Raw genomic sequence first — 16,490 nt, forward strand, 5'->3', positions numbered from 1 at the left:
TTAATTTGTGTTATAGAAAATTATTGTGGTATTTTATTTTTCTAGTTTTAGTGACAAGGAAAATAAAATTATTTTGTGTAATAATTTATTTTCTGGTTTTAGTAACTAGAAAATTAATTTGTGTTTTAATTTTTTCTGATTTTTGTAATAAAAAATTATGGCTACTGCAACTGAAACTGAAACTGCAACTGGAAGTGGTACTCCGATTGTTACACCAACACCGGTCCCTATCCAGAACCATGTTCAAGTACCAATCAATCATGGAGAAAAACTGAAAAAATTTAATGGTACTGAGTTTAAGAGATGGCAGCAGAAGATATTGTTCTATCTTACAACTCTTAATTTGGCCCGATTTCTCCATGAAGAAGCTCCAGTACTTAAAGAGGGTGAAAGTGATCGGCAAGTTGTTGTCGCTGTAGATGCTTGGAAACATTCAGATTTCCTGTGCAGAAACTACATCCTCAATGGCCTTGACAACATGCTGTATAATGTTTACAGCCCTTTGAAGTCAATAAAAGAATTGTGGGATTCTTTGGAGAAGAAATACAAGACAGAGGATGCCGGCACGAAGAAATTTGTTGTCGGTAAATTTCTAGACTTTGTTATGGTAAACTCCCAAACAGTAATTTCTCAAGTTCAAAATTTTTAAATAATTTTGCATAATATTCATTCTGAGGATATGTCTCTAAGCGAGTCTTTCCAAGTCGCTGCTTTAGTGGAAAAGTTACCACCGGCTTGGAAAGATTTTAAAAATTATTTAAAACATAAACGCAAAGAGATGACCATGGATGAACTTATTGTAAGACTAAGAATTGAGGAAGATAACCGTAAGGCTGAAAAAAGGAATGGAAAAAATCTTATTGAGTCAAAGACTAATGTGGCTGAACAAGTTCATAGACCACATAACAAAAAGATGAAGTTTATTGGAGATGGCCCTAAACAATGCGATAGCAACATGAAGTTTAAAGGGAAATGCTATAACTATGGCAAGACTGGACATCGAGCTTCTGACTACCGCCGCCCTAAGACTGAACATCTTTGGGTGAATGACATCAACCTCTTTGCTGTGGTGTCTGAGGCTAACTTGATTGGAAATCCCAAAAAGTGGTGGGTTGACACTGGAGCAACTCGTCACATATGTACGGGCAAGAAGATGTTCACTACCTATAATGTGGCTGCAAATGGTGAACAACTTTTCATGAAAAATTCTTCTACTTCTACTGTGGCTGGACAAGGAAAAGTGATCTTGAAGATGACATCAGGGAAAGAACTGACCCTCAACAACGTACTGCATGTACCTGACATCCGGAAGAATTTAGTTTCTGGTTCTTTGTTAAGTAAAAATGGTTTTAGCCTTGTCTTTGAGTCTGATAAATTTATGTTAACAAAGAGTGGCATGTATGTTGGTAAGGGATACATGAGTGATGGTCTCTTCAAACTAAATGTAATGACAATTGTACCAAAAGTTGCTATGAATAAGAATAACACATCTATTGCTTATATTCTTGAGTCGAATTTATGACATGGCAGATTAGGACATGTGAATTTTGATACTTTGTGTAGATTAATTGGTTTAGATTAAATACCAAAGTTTGAAATTGATCCTAATCATAAATGTGAAATTTGTGTAGAAGCGAAACTAACTAAGGCTCCATTTAAATCAGTTGAAAGGAAAACCGAACCTCTAGAATTAATTCATACGGATATATGTGATCTTAAATTTGTTCAAACTAGAGGAGGCAAAAAGTATTTCATAACATTTATCGATGATTTCACAAGATATTGTTATATTTATTTACTTAGAAGTAAAGACAAAGCCTTAGAAATGTTTAAACTCTACAAAACATAAGTTGAAAATCAACTTGGTAAAACCATTAAAATGGTTAGAAGTGATAGGGGTGGTGAATATGATGCACCATTAAATGAATTTTGTGCACAACATAGCATTATTCACCAAACTACAGCACCCTATTCTCCTCAGCAAAATGGAATTACTGAAAGAAATAATAGAACCCTAAAAGAAATGATGAATGCCATGTTACTAAGTTCAGGCTTACCACAGAACTTGTGGGGGGAAGCAATATCGTCTGCTAATTATGTTCTTAACAGAATACCCGACACGAAAACCAACAGCACTCCTTATGAATTGTGGAAACGTCGACCGCCTTCCTACAAATACTTAAAAGTGTGGGGGTGTTTGGCAAAAGTTGAAATTCATATTCCTAAAAAGACTAAGATTGGACCAAAAATAGTAGATTGTGTGTTTATTGGTTATTCTTAGAATAGTAGTGCATATTGATTTCTGACTTATAAATCAGAAATACCTGATATAAATGTGAACACTATTATAGAGTCAAGGAATGCTGTGTTTTTTAAACATGTCTTTCCTTACAAGAAATGACAGGAGTTAAGTTCACAAAAAAGAACTTATGATTGTACACAAAGTCAAGAGACCAATGACAATCAAACACAAGAGACTAGTAATAGTCTCGACCAACAGGATTTAACTGATGATGAACCAAGACGAAGTAAGAGAGCGAAAACATCAAAATTCTTTGGTCCAGATTTTCTGACATACCTGTTAGAAAATGAACCTCAAAGCTTTAAGGAAGCAATGACAGGTCCTGAAGCACCTTTGTGGAAAGAGGCTGTTGATAATGAAATTGAATCCATTATGCAAAATCATACTTGGGAATTGGTGGATCTTCCACCAGGTTCTAAACCTCTTGGATATAAGTGGATATTCAAGAGAAAAATGAAAGCAGATGGTTCAATAAACAAGTATAAAGCAAGACTTATAGTTAAAGGTTACAGACAAAAGGAAGGTGTTACGACCCCAAACCGCCCCTAGTAGTTTGGTGACGTGATGGCCAGTAATCCGGGATTACCGAAGGCCAACTTTCAAAATTCACACACAATCAGAGTATAAATATATAGGGCTCACAAGTGCGGAAGCAATAATCCAAAATACAAGTGGTCCATGAGAGCAATGCATAAGTCAAATGGAATGGCATACATCTTTACATAGCTTTAAAGCTTGAAATACAAATAAAATGAAGTACAAAATTACATATTGCATCTTGGTAAAAGGCTTCTCAAACCAACATGTTCAACATGCATGAAATACAAGTCAAGAGACATAATCTTCAAGATTGCCGACATAACATGCATTCAAAACATCTTGCAAAACGCACATCTCGGCGTAGCCGACTTCTTGCTTGTTACCTACATATATACATAGGGAGGGTGAGCTTGGATACTTAGTGAATGTTACAAGTAGTAAAGGGGTTAAATGAATGATACCCGAGATCTTTTCAAAACAGTACATATTATATCTTTGTCAAAACCATACATAACATAGCTTAACTTGACTCGAAACAAAACATCATTCGAAACTTGGTCTTTCAAAACCTACTTACATACCTAACATACGTCAATCTTAAACATGGGGTGATGACACTTCGGGCAAAACAAAAGCATAACCTCGGCATCAAGCACACCCGTTCATAGTCCGTCGGTGGCCGATATCTTAACAAGGGTGCTACTTAGGCTTAACGTCCCCTAGCACGAAAGGACGGTGCTACCTAGGCTTAAAGTCCCCTAACACGGAAGGACTATGCTACATAGACTTAAAGTCCCCTAGCACAGAAGGACTTGTGCCACAAATGCTTAAAGTCTCCTGGCACGTACGGACTATGTTACCTAGGCTTAACGTCCCCTAACATGAAAGGACGGTGTTACTTAGGCTTAACGTCCCCTAACACGAAAGGACGGTTCCAAGAATGTCATCCAAAACAAAGCTTATACTTGATACATAAAATATGGATATCATTCATGCTTAACAAATACTTTTATCAAAACAAGGCAAAGCTTTATCAAAACCTTATAACATAGCTTTATTAAAAATACCACTCATATAGTTCTTGGGACGTCGGGTCAAGGCAAAGGTCCAAGTCCTACAAACACACGACAAAATCTACTGAGCATACATCTCGAAACAAGTCTTACATACATGCAAATGATCTCGGAAAACATGCTGGTAGTCAAAACACTGTTTTACATGTCAGGAAGGCATGCTGGGTACCAACTAGGTCTTTGTCGAGGTCGCACACCTACTGGCCGAGGTGTGGCTACCTAGGCTTCGGCGTGCGGTTGCATGCCGAGGTGCGCACAAGACAAACTAAGGTGTAAGTGATCATATGTAGACGTTCCCGAACGCGCCGGGAGGATGAGTCCCCCCCCCCCCCCGGGTTCTGTTCATATTGGGCTCACTACAGTTCAGGACTCTCAAATTGTCACGGTTCTTAATCCGAACCAAAGAGTCCAAATCCGGCAAATCGTTTTGAGAAAACAGATTTTGAAAAAAATGCCAAACATGGACTGCTTTGCCAGATACAGAGTCGCCACCTCAATATTTTATTTTGGAGAAATTTAGGAAACCCTGACTCGTTTGCCTAAGGCCATGTGTCCGTCATCACCAAAGTTGCCTCGGCTCGGGAACTTGGGTACGATTGGGGAAGGTCACTTCGTGAGCACCCCCGCTCGCCCGATCAAAGATCGGCCTCTACTAACCATGATATCTATTTTTGAAAACATTATGCGTTCTTATTGCGGTTATTAGCCTAGATTTACTATGTGATGCGCACAGCATACATGTATAGACTGGATCGTCTGAATTGGAACAAAACATTTCATGTTTATTTTTTAAAGTGGTTTGATGGTGCTACCCGCAAGTAGGCTAAGACGTGGATTTTCCACTCTCGGGTGGGCTTAGAAATTATGATTTTGCCACTATCTAGTGGGCTTAAAACTCACAGTCAACGAATTGTTCCAATCCAAATAACCCAACCTTCACCCACAGGCATTCAGGCAGTTATATCACATAAGCAATTAGCCTCATGGTAAGCATGTTATTCATGGCAGTCACTCACACGCATGCAAGGATGCTAAAGCATAAAACTTGCCGAGTTCCGAGCCAAAACAGAAGCTAATTAGAAGTCCATGCATGATCCTAATTATACAGAAATGCCTAATGCAACACATGCAAAAGTGCAACTATAGCAGGCTCGGCTATTCTAAACATGCCATATGAAATGCTATAGCTAACATGTATTCAACTTGGAATTGAAAATACAATGCAGTTAGTATGATGCGCCGAGCCCGGTGCGTGCAAAACAGATGAATGAATGCAAACATGCTATCATATTGTATGTTAATTGAAACATGCCCTAATCTGACCATCATAAGCGGGTAAATAAAAGGGAGAAAGACGTGGGGTTGGAAGACATATATCACACACACGCACACTTATTACAGTTGTGCCCTCACGCAGAGGGTCCGAATAAATAATATACAGTCCCAAATGAATAATTACAGTCCAAATATGTACAAAACCCTAATTAATTAACAAATTAAATTAGAAAAGCAATAAATTGGCATACAAGCCAAGGACTGCCTCAAATCTGCTCCGGATGATGAATGATGCATGCTCGGGTTGCCTTGTGCGGAGAATCCCTCGCGATGCCCCGGTTTGCCTCTGTTTGCAATTGTTCTTGGAATGCGTGTCAAGCTCCGGAAGGCTGCCGATTTCTGATTTGCTGCAACAGAGAGCAACAAAGAGGCATGGCAAAGTATTTTCACATATGTATGCATGACTACTCTTCAGAGAGTGTAGTCCTCGATCCTCGTGCCACCAATCACGCATATCGATGCATGATGGCCGAGGAGTCGAATTGCACGACTCAATATGAAATAAATGCACATATAAGCACAACAAGACCTAAACTCCATCATGGATAATCCGGAGTGCTGGTGACTGGGAATTGAGACACGTTCCGTCACTCGAAATACGAAACGTCCCTCGTTTCCCGTGCTCGGGCTAACTCCTATCCTAAGCACAATGCGATATGCATGACATGCATGAATACAATTCTAACATGCGACCTAGCATACACAATGCTATGAAATGGCACACATAATGCACGATGTAACGAGGCATACACAATGCTCTAACATACAACCTTGCATACGCAATGCTATGAAATGAAATGGCATACACAATGCACAATGGACTTACACCAACATGAGTGGACCTCAGCCACACTCACATCAATAGCCATGAGATGAAAATGATACTCTCGGAATACGTGCACGCATGCACGCAAACCAAGGACCAAGCCTAAAGCATCAAATGCCACTCTACCCAATGCATGGCAAGGCATGGAACATGGTATGCAAACATGAAAATTTCAGCGCTGAAATGTGATACAAAACAACCCCGAAACATGGAAACATGGCACCCGATGCATGGAATGAACCCCGAAACTCGAAACTAGGCACACGGAATGACTTACAGCTACACAAAGCATGCATTATTTGATCATGAAACATGAAGAAAGATGCAAGACAGTCCCAAAAAATGCATATTTCCAGTTTATAACAAGTCTCAAAAATGAACACAAATAGGGCTAATCGATCATGCAAAAATGGCCCTAAAATAGAGATTAAACATAAAGGGACAGCAGCTGGCCCCAAATGGCAAAGAGCCCTTCAACAAAGTTGAAGAGGGGCTCAAAACAAGGCACTTTATAGTTTACATCAAGCCACGAAAATAATCACAAATAAGGCCAAACTATCATGCAAGAAAAGGCCTAAAAGAGGGGTAAAGAGACAAGTGGCAGCTGCTGTTCTCAAACAGAGGGTAGCCCTTCAACAATATTGAATAGGGGCTCAAAACAAGATATTTCATAGTTTATGGAAAAGTCCAAAACAGCTCACAAATAAGCCTAAAATACTTATGCAAAAATTGGCCTAAAAGAGAGATAAAGAAGCAAGTGATAGTCGGAGACCTCAAACAGAGGAGAGCCCTTCAACAATGTTGAAGAGGGACTCAAAACAAGATATTTTATAGTGTATGACCAAGTCCAAAGTGTCACGACCCAAACCCGGCTCTATGGGTTTAGCACCGTAACCGGCCAGTAATCCGAGATTACCGAAGGCCTGCAGAACAGTAATACAGTAAAGCAGAGTACAGGGCCTGGCGGAAGCCAATACAGTAAATAAATAGTGTCCATTGAGCTGTGACATTCTGTATGCAAAAAGGCTTTTCATATATTTATACATAAACAGTACAGAACAGTATACACAATATTTACAATCATTCAGACTAGGGACTCGACCCTAGATAACAGTACAGTAACACTCGGTCTATACAGAACAGTAAAACAGTACAGAAGGGGGAAAAACAAACAAAACACCCCCAAGCCATAGCATGGCAACTCGGAACCTCGCAGTGAGGCACAAAGGCTGGCTTGACAAAACTGGAGTAACCCTGACGCCTCTAGCTGCGGTCTGGTGCCTGAACACCTACATATATATATGAGCAGTGAGCTAAAGCCCAGTGAATAACATAAAGCGTAAAGGGGTTTAGAATGAATGTCCTTACAGTAATGAAAACAGTTCAATTCAATCAGTATTTCAGTTGTTCAGTACAGCAAACAGTCATATGTGGTACATCCATTAGCATAACAGTAACAGTAGGTCTTAAAAGACCGAACAGTAATGATGGCCATCAGTCAGTAAACAGTAGCGGTTCCACGAGGGAATCGACAGAGATCTCTGTGACAGTAACAGTAACAGTAAACAGTAGGTGCTAAGGATGCCACAATACAGTTCAGAATATATGACATACATTCATTCAGTTAACAGTAATCAGTTCAGAAAACAGTGTAGTTCATTTGTTCAGAAGATATTCATTTATGAACATATCTTTACACAATCGTTACTCACAGAGTTCTGGGCTACAGTATGCTAGAGCGTGTCTCCCCAGTCGCCAACCCTACACAGTTAACAGATTGAACACACACTAAGCTACACAGTTGGGAAATATCATAACTTAATTCCTAATTGGCCTTGGTATGTTCTACAACGATATCCTCATCTAAATATCTTAAACTAGGCCTAAGAATGCCTAGGATGGGATGAGGATGCAAAAATACACTTAGAAAACATTTCGCAAACTTTGCTGAAAATAGGGGCTTCGCTCGAGCGAGACTTTCTCCGCTCGAGCGTAAGTCCAATATCAAAGGCTTCGCTCGAGCGAGGAATCCTTCGCTCGAGCGGTCTGCAAAACAGTAAAAGTACTGGATGCTGAGATTTTACGCGCGATGGTCGCTCGATGGTCGCTCGAGCGGAGCCCTGGACAAAGGTGCTCGCTCGAGCGGGGAATCCTTCGCTCGAGCGAGGAAGCCAAATCTGGAATTTCCAGATCTGCCTCCCAAGCTCAAACCAAGCATTCTACCACTCCAAACTCGACCTCTTGGGCCCAAATTCTGGAAAACATAACTAAATTCAATGTATAACAAGTTTCAAAGCTCAATTTATGAATTCAAGCCCCAAAGGTGAGTCAATTAAAATCACATTCAAACCCATTTTCAAGAACAACATTCAAACATGCATGAATGAGTTTTAAACCAAATTGAAGCTCCAAAGCTTGCTCAAATGAGCTCATTTCTTTCCAAAACCAGATGAAAGCATGGTCTATAACAACAATATGAGCATGCATGTAACATTTTGCCATGAAAACAACTCAAAATCCAACAATACTACCATGCATGCAAAGATTGGGCTTCAATTCACCATTAATGAACCAATTCATGACAATTGGACATGAACCATGCATGAATCAACTTAAACACAAGTCAAAAGGATGAAATTCATACCTAGGTTCCTTGAATGCAAGTCTAGAGGTTCAAATTAACAATCCACACTTCAATCTTCAAGCAATTCTACCAAGTTCCAAGCAATGCAAGATAAAACTCACTCTCTCCCTCTCAAGGTCGGCTAAAGCAAGGAAAATGGCTGATCAAAATGTGTTTTGATACAAGGTGTAATGAGGCTCAAACATGTATGTTGAGTGGGCCACTAAGGGTGGCAATATGGTAATTAAGCTTAACTCTTTAATTAGCTTATTTAATCTAATTTAATCATACCTAATCAATTTTCAGATAATTATACCATAAAATCACATTAACTATGAGGGTCACGGAACATCAATCGGTTTCTAGTTCGGCCGCCGATAAGGCCTTCAATTAGCAGTTTAAACATATAAACATGAACAGATAATCAGACAATCAAACAGATAGAATGCAATTAACTAACATATACTCAGTCAATTCAGTTTCAATTTCAGTCAGTCAGTTCAGTATTTCATTCAGTTCGATTATCAGTCAGTTATCAGTCATTATCAGTTTCGTTTAACAGTAATCGGTGATTATCGGTAATCGGTCAGTCATTAATCAGTAAACAGTATGAGGGTTGTTACACAAAGCAACTCACAAATAAGCCTAAAATACTATGCAAAAATTGGCCTAAAAGAGAGATAAAGAAGCAAGTGATAGTAGGAGACCTCAAACAGCAGGAGGTCCTTGATCAAACATGAAAAGGGTCTCAAAATATGACTATTTACAGTTTGGGTCGGAGCCCAAAAAAGCTAGAAAGTATGGCTTAGATAGCATGAAAAATAAGGCAAGAAAGAGGGAAAATGGGACTCACCCTTGTAGAACCAAGCTTCAACAACTTTTGGGCCAAGTTTGGGAGCTCTTCACCTCTGGAAAGCAGCCTCAAGTTGCTGGAATGGAGGATGGAGGCCTTGTGCAATGAGGTATAGGGTAAATGGTGTAGAACTTAAGGGGTTTTGGTGCTTGGAGTAGAGAGAGAGAGAGATTGAATGCAAGAGCTCCAAACAAGTTTTTGTAACCCTCAAACAAGGAGCTGAGGGGCTGGTTTCATAGAGAAGAGGAGAGAAGAAAATGGGGGAAAATGAAATTCAAATTTTCCCCCCAAAAGACCCCCCATCGGATACAGGATCCTGGGGGGAAACAGAGGGTGCAGCTGTAAGGAACCAGGTGAGAGGGTCATGGCCGGCTAGGTTCAGAAGGTTCAAGGGGCTGGCCAGCCACCTCCCATGGCCGGCCGACCAAGGGTCAAAAGGGTCAAGGACAATTACTGGTCGGCCACCTCAAAAAGGTGGCCTCCCATGTGTGTACAACACAACTATGTAGTCAAAACCCAGAAAAAGTGAACCAGGAGAGAGAAAAGACCATTTTTTAGAGGGGTTCAAAAGGGTCAGGCACAATTACTGGTCGGCCACCAAATATTGGTGGCCTCCCAGGTGTGTACAATACAAATATGGGGTTTAGGATTCAAGAAAGTGGCCCCGGGGTGGTCAACATTGGCTTTCAAGTGAGGAAAACGGGCGTCGGAGAGCGATGAAGAAACAAAGCTGGCTTTTCAGAACAATTGCTGGCCTCCCATCCTCCTACAAGCTTCCTAACTATGAAAATAAGGTCTCCACCAAAAATGAACCAAAACGGATGCAAAACGGAGGTTCGGGGGACCGAAACGCGCGGCCCGAAGGTGGCATTTGACCACGAAGTTGGTCTCTCGGGCCACAATGTTCCTCAAAAGGGAGGAAATAAGGTGTATGCCAAAAATCGGAGCAAACAGAGGTGGTTAGGCGGTCCCGAACCAAGGCACACGGGCGTCGGCTCTGAAAAATCGGAAACCGGGCTCCAAAATGGGAAAAATGGCCTATGACCACGAAACGTAGCCTACGGCCACTGAGAGATGATCTACGAGACCTCTCTCTCCCTTCGGGAAGAGAAAACAGAGAAAACAGAGCCTGGTTCGCAAACCGAGGCAAGGCACAAAAGAGTCCGGAAGTCTAGAGGCAAGGTTTGCAGCCGGGACTCTGAAACTTCTGAACGAGCACAATATGCAATATCACCGAGCGCTCAACTGGTGACGTCTGAGTCTTAAGGTCGGTCAAAAATGGGGTGTCTACATCATGCAAGGTAGGCCAAGGTGAGATACGATGCTTGGCCTAGGTGAGAGCGATCTCAGCGACTACACCTCGGGAAGTGAGGTCTGGAGATCTGGGTTTTCACCCATGAAGAGCATGAAGAACATGAACATGAAAATCATGAAGAACATGAATGCTAAAATCATAACTTCTTTATTTACAAAATCTGGGGTTTCATGCTATGAGTTCGAAAACATGGACCTGGGTATCCATACTTGAAAATCATGTGAAAACAAACACAAAAACATGGATCCTGGCATGAACTTTCGGATCAAAACATGACTTTTCTTGAAGAATACATGAATACTATTTTTCTTTTTCTAAGACCGAACTTCAAAGCAATGCATGACTTACAAATCATATTCAATCATGCAATGCAATAACATAAACATAAAGAACAACAAGAGTAGGTTAAGAATCTAACCTTAGAACACGGATCTAACGGTTCGATCTCAAGGAATCAAGCTTAGAAATCCACTCTCCCTCAAGAACTCTTCTCCCTCTCTTAGAGCTTCTCTCTCTTCTTCAAAACAAGTATATAACAAATGATGGGTTTTCTCTCTCTATCGGCTGACTTAACACTCAGTCCGGACACGTGGCAACGGCTGGTTGGTTCTCCTCAAAAAGGTGATAGATTGACAAGACAAGACTATGACAAAGTGTATCTAACAAGCTAGGCGGCAAGAGCACTCCAACAAGTAACGACATCGGCTAACAACAAGACTTCGGCAACTAAGGTGACAATGACCTCGGCTAGGAAGGACAATCCTTGACTAAGCTGTGCCACGCCTTGGCCTAGATGTGCCACACCTCGGCCTAGGTCATACCTGTAACGCCCTCAAAATAATAGATAAAACCCATCTCATTAGACATGCATTGATATAAAATAAGCTAACCATTTCTATTTATCAGAGTAATTCTACAACTGTATTACATGTTAACAACAAAAGCAAATGCCCTAGGGGCTTACAGCTTTCCAAGTTAACACTTGGTTACAAAAAGAAGAGTACTAACTCAATACATATTAAGCCCTTGGCTTGAATTTACATGTAATACATCAAAATGAATAAAAGGAGAGTCTTCAACTCTCATCAACATCCAAGCTATGTCCTTGGAGGTGGCATACTACCTGTACCTGAAAATAATGTCCCATAAAGGGTGAGCCAACGCCCAGCAGAGATATGCTAAACACAGTATGAGCAATAACTAAGACATTAGCAGTTGATAAATGTTCAGTTTCCATAGGCCAATTCATAACTCAGTCTCATTTCATTTCAGTTTCCATTTCTTATCAATTTCACAATTCACATCAACGGCTCAGAACCTGGTCAATCCTTTATATGAGACAATGACTCATATTAAACCTTTCCCATTTTTCAATAGATAAACATATTAGTTATATCAACATCTCAACAGATAAGCATACAAGCTGTATCTACATTTCAACAGATATGCATATTAGCTATATCAACACTTCCAATGACAAGCATATGAGATGTATCAACACTTCCAATGACAAGCATATGAGCTGTATCAACACATTATCTGACAAGCATATGAGCTGTATCAGTGGAGTCCATCCCCTATCTCCTCCCAAATAACATCCGGTTTAGAGGTCCATCCCCTATCTTCACCTAGACTGTGGAGTACATCCCCTATCTCCTCCCACACATACAATGCATATACACACAAAGGTCATATACACAATCAATCAATACATAACGTTAATGTATTCTGTCAACCGTCATACTCTATAACATATCCAATTGATTAGTTTTAGTTTGCCTAATCATCATGCATTGTCTACAACAATCAAAACTACCCTCCATCAGTAGCCCAAGCAATTATTTCTAAACAGATAATAAAAGCTCCAACAGTTAAAAATATCAATGTTTTCAAAAGCGAGCGATTTACAAATCAACATAATGAGCCACTTTCATTATTTCCAACTCAATTCCATAAGTCCACAAATTTCCCCAAATTAATTATACCAATTAATTTATTCAACCAAATTAGGGTTTTCTACCCCATTTCTCAATAGTAACCCAATGGTCTAAATATCAACAACCAACATCAATAACACCATTTGAAACCCAAAATACATGTTATGAGCCTAAAATCAAAAAAAACCCTCTTTAACACATTTTGAAACCCTAAGTTCCAAAATTTTCCAAATTCAACACTTTATCAAAACAACTAAAAATCTAGGTTAAAGACCATAAGAGTGAGTAGGAATCCCTACCTCAAAGATGAGACCCAAAGAAGAAGATGGTGAAAACGAAGTTGCTTTAAACCACGAGTTTCTCGGATCAAAAGATAGCCCTCGACGATCAACAACTTTTTTGTAAAGACCAAAGGTAAGGAAAACACCCTAGCTAGATCAATATCTAGAGAGAAGGCAAGGTTTTAGAGAGAGAGGCTCTCAAATGGCCTTTTCGGAAAAGTAAGAGAGAGAAAGGGTGAGAAAAAGTGATTTAAAACTGTCCCACAGTCAACTGATATACGACATTCCCGCTCGAGCGGAAAACACAACGCTCGAGCGTCAAGAACAAAAACTAGGTCCGCTCGAGCGCAAAAGGACCCGCTCGAGCGCCAAGACACAAGAATAAAGTAAACCCGCTCGAGCGCGAAAACCAGTCCGCTCGAGCGTAGATTTTGCCCTCCCAGAACTTACACCCAAAGGTACTACCCGCTTGAGCGCCACAGTACCCGCTCGAGCGCCACCACTCGAGCGTGAAAAACACACTTGCAGAAGTTTTGCAGGGACACGAAAAACTAGGAGTGTGCAATCTCCGCTCGAGCGCAAGAAGACCCGCTCGAGCGAACCTCCTAAAAACTGGGCAACAAGAATTGAAACCAAAGCCTAACCAACCTGTAACAACTCTGCCCAAAACATCCTAAAACTCAATCAAGCGGAATTAAAGGACGACAACAAGATAGATACAACTACCAACATCACGGAATCGAGTCCAGAATACAACAGAACAATAAAGGAACAACCGAGATCGCTATATACCACTCCAGGACAAGATCACTCGGGTGCGAAGGTAACATCTCGGCCTAGATAATACACATCTCGGCCTTGGTGATAAACACCTCGGCCTAGATAATGACATCTCGGCCAATATGTCAGAGCGAAGGTGGAGGTCAAACAAAGTGGTTCCAAGATGATTCTAGACCGAATGTGACCCCGGCTTGGAATGATCTAGGCGTAACATGACCTAGGCTTGGCATGACCTAGGCTTAACACAACTTAGGCTTGAGACACCAAGGAAGGAAACAAGCATGCACACAACACTTAGAAATAACACATAAACACAAAGCAAGACATGGACCTTACTTAGGCAAAATAAGTCATAAACATACAAATGTAAGCTTAACGAGTCATAATCATACAAATGCTCATGAACATGAATAAGACATAAATGTGGGTTGTTACAGAAGGTCTGGACTATTTTGATACATATTCTCATGTGACAAGAATAACATCCATTCGCATTCTTATTGCTATAGCAGCGTTGTTTAAATTAGAAATACATCAAATGGATGTTAAGACAGCTTTCTTAAATGGTGATCTAAATGAAGAGATCTATATGGAGCAATCTGAAGGGTTTGTAATGCCAGGGCAAGAAAAGAAAGTTTGTCAGCTTGTAAAATCTCTTTATGGATTAAAACAAGCACCTAAGCAATGGCATGAAAAATTTGATTATACAATGCTTACTAATTGGTTTAAGATAAATGAATGTGACAAATGCGTCTATGTTAAAAACACTGACCAATGATATGTCATAGTTTGTCTTTATGTGGATAACATGCTTATCATTGGAAGTAGTCAAAGCATGATCAAATCAACTAAGCAAATGCTTAACCAAAGGTTTGATATGAAAGATATGGGGGTCGCAGATGTTATATTAGGAATGAAAATTACTAAAACATCTGACAGATATGCGTTATGTCAATCTCATTATATTGAGAAAATTCTTGATAAATTTATCAAGGATGATATGAATTTAGCTAGAACACCTATAGACATCAATCTTTATTTATCAAAAAATAAATGTGATGCGGTGTCTCAGTTAAAATACTCCCAAATCATTGGAAGCCTAATGTACCTAATGAATTGTACTCGTCCTGATATAGCTTATGCTATTAGTAAATTGAGTAGGTACACTAGCAATCCCGGAGAAGACCATTGGGAAGTGATCATTCGAGTTCTTAGATATCTAAGATTTACTCGTGATCATGATTTGAACTTTACTCGATATCCAGCAGTACTTGAAGGTTATTGTGATGCCAATTGGATATCGGATACTAAAGATTCAAAATCCACTAGTGGATATGTCTTTACTCTGGGGGTGCTGCTATTTCTTGAAAATCTACGAAACAAACTTGCATCGCACGATTCACAATTGAATCCGAGTTCATTGCTTTAGACAAAGCAGGCGAAGAAGTAGAATGGCTTCGTCACTTCTTAGAAGACATTCCAATGTGCCCAAAACCTGTGCCAGCTATTTGCATTCATTGTGATAGTCAATCTGCAATAGGCAGGGCACAGAATCACATGTATAACGGTAAGTCACGACATATTCGTTGTCGACATAATACCGTAAGGCAATTGTTGTCAAATGGAATAATCTCAATAAATTATATAAAATCTAAAGAGAATATTGCAGATCCGTTAACAAAAGGTTTGACAAAAGAGGTAGTGTATAGTTCATCGAATGGGATGGAATTAAAGCCTATTACATAAGAATCGTCATAATGGTAACCCTACTTATATGACTGGAGATCCCAAGAACTAAGTTCAAAGGGACAACTAAGTTATGTATGGCTCGCCAGAAATCACCAAGGGATTAAAATTCCTTACCCCATTCTTACGGTGAGAGTGATATCTGCAACATATGTTGTATGTAGGGGTATAAAGATAAGCTTTGCTTTTAATGATTACTTATATCTTGATTGAGGCATAAAATCAAGATGAGTATAAGGAGATACTCACAATAAAAATCACCTATATGAGTGTCGAGCTGGGGCTGGTTCTATGAGAATGAAAAAGGCTAAATTCTCTAGAAACACTCATGAAAACCAGAATTGTTCAAGGCCAAAATGAACACAACAGTGAGAACCACGATGTGTTAGAAGATATTTTGTATGAAATCTGTTGTCTTGCCTTATACAAACGGCTGAACAATTCAAGGCATCGCGTCCATTGGTTAGCCAGTAAGTCCGATAGGTTATCACTAGGGAAGGTTCAAGGCCGAAAGCTACCTATCCTAATGCAAGATATTTTCGACTTATACTCTTTTGATAAAGGCTGCATATTGTTGCATTTTCGTTGTCATCAAATTCCATTCATGTGGAGGATTGTTGGAAATGGTAGGAAAATTCTGGGTAAAACCAAAAAAATTTCCTAACTTTGGTCTATTATTTAGGTGGGACCCGAGCGTCAAATTTGGCAGGTCAAAGTGGTAACGCGTTCTATGTCGCGTTGTGATTCATGTAGTATATTTGGTTACTCAAAACCATTATCGGTGAATGAGAAATTGAAGCCAAAGTATGCTCCATGAAAATAGAGTTTTGGTGAAAAATCCTTAAAGGTTTAAATAAGGCTTGTCCTACATTGATTTGG

General features: G+C 39.9%; 1 long non-coding RNA gene across 1 annotated transcript; it reads right to left on the reverse strand.

Moving 5' to 3' along the window:
- Window positions 1–7,092: 7,092 nt before the first annotated feature.
- Window positions 7,093–9,020, reverse strand: LOC145823567 (uncharacterized). The gene is made up of 2 exons (XR_014365863.1): window positions 7,789–9,020; window positions 7,093–7,365 (listed from the first exon to the last, which is right to left on the reverse strand). It is a non-coding gene; the product is annotated as an uncharacterized LOC145823567 (long non-coding RNA).
- Window positions 9,021–16,490: the final 7,470 nt, after the last annotated feature.

This window comes from Camellia sinensis, chromosome 4 (assembly GCF_055761805.1).
Source record: "Camellia sinensis isolate YWXY chromosome 4, ASM5576180v1, whole genome shotgun sequence".
NCBI lineage: Eukaryota > Viridiplantae > Streptophyta > Magnoliopsida > Ericales > Theaceae > Camellia > Camellia sinensis.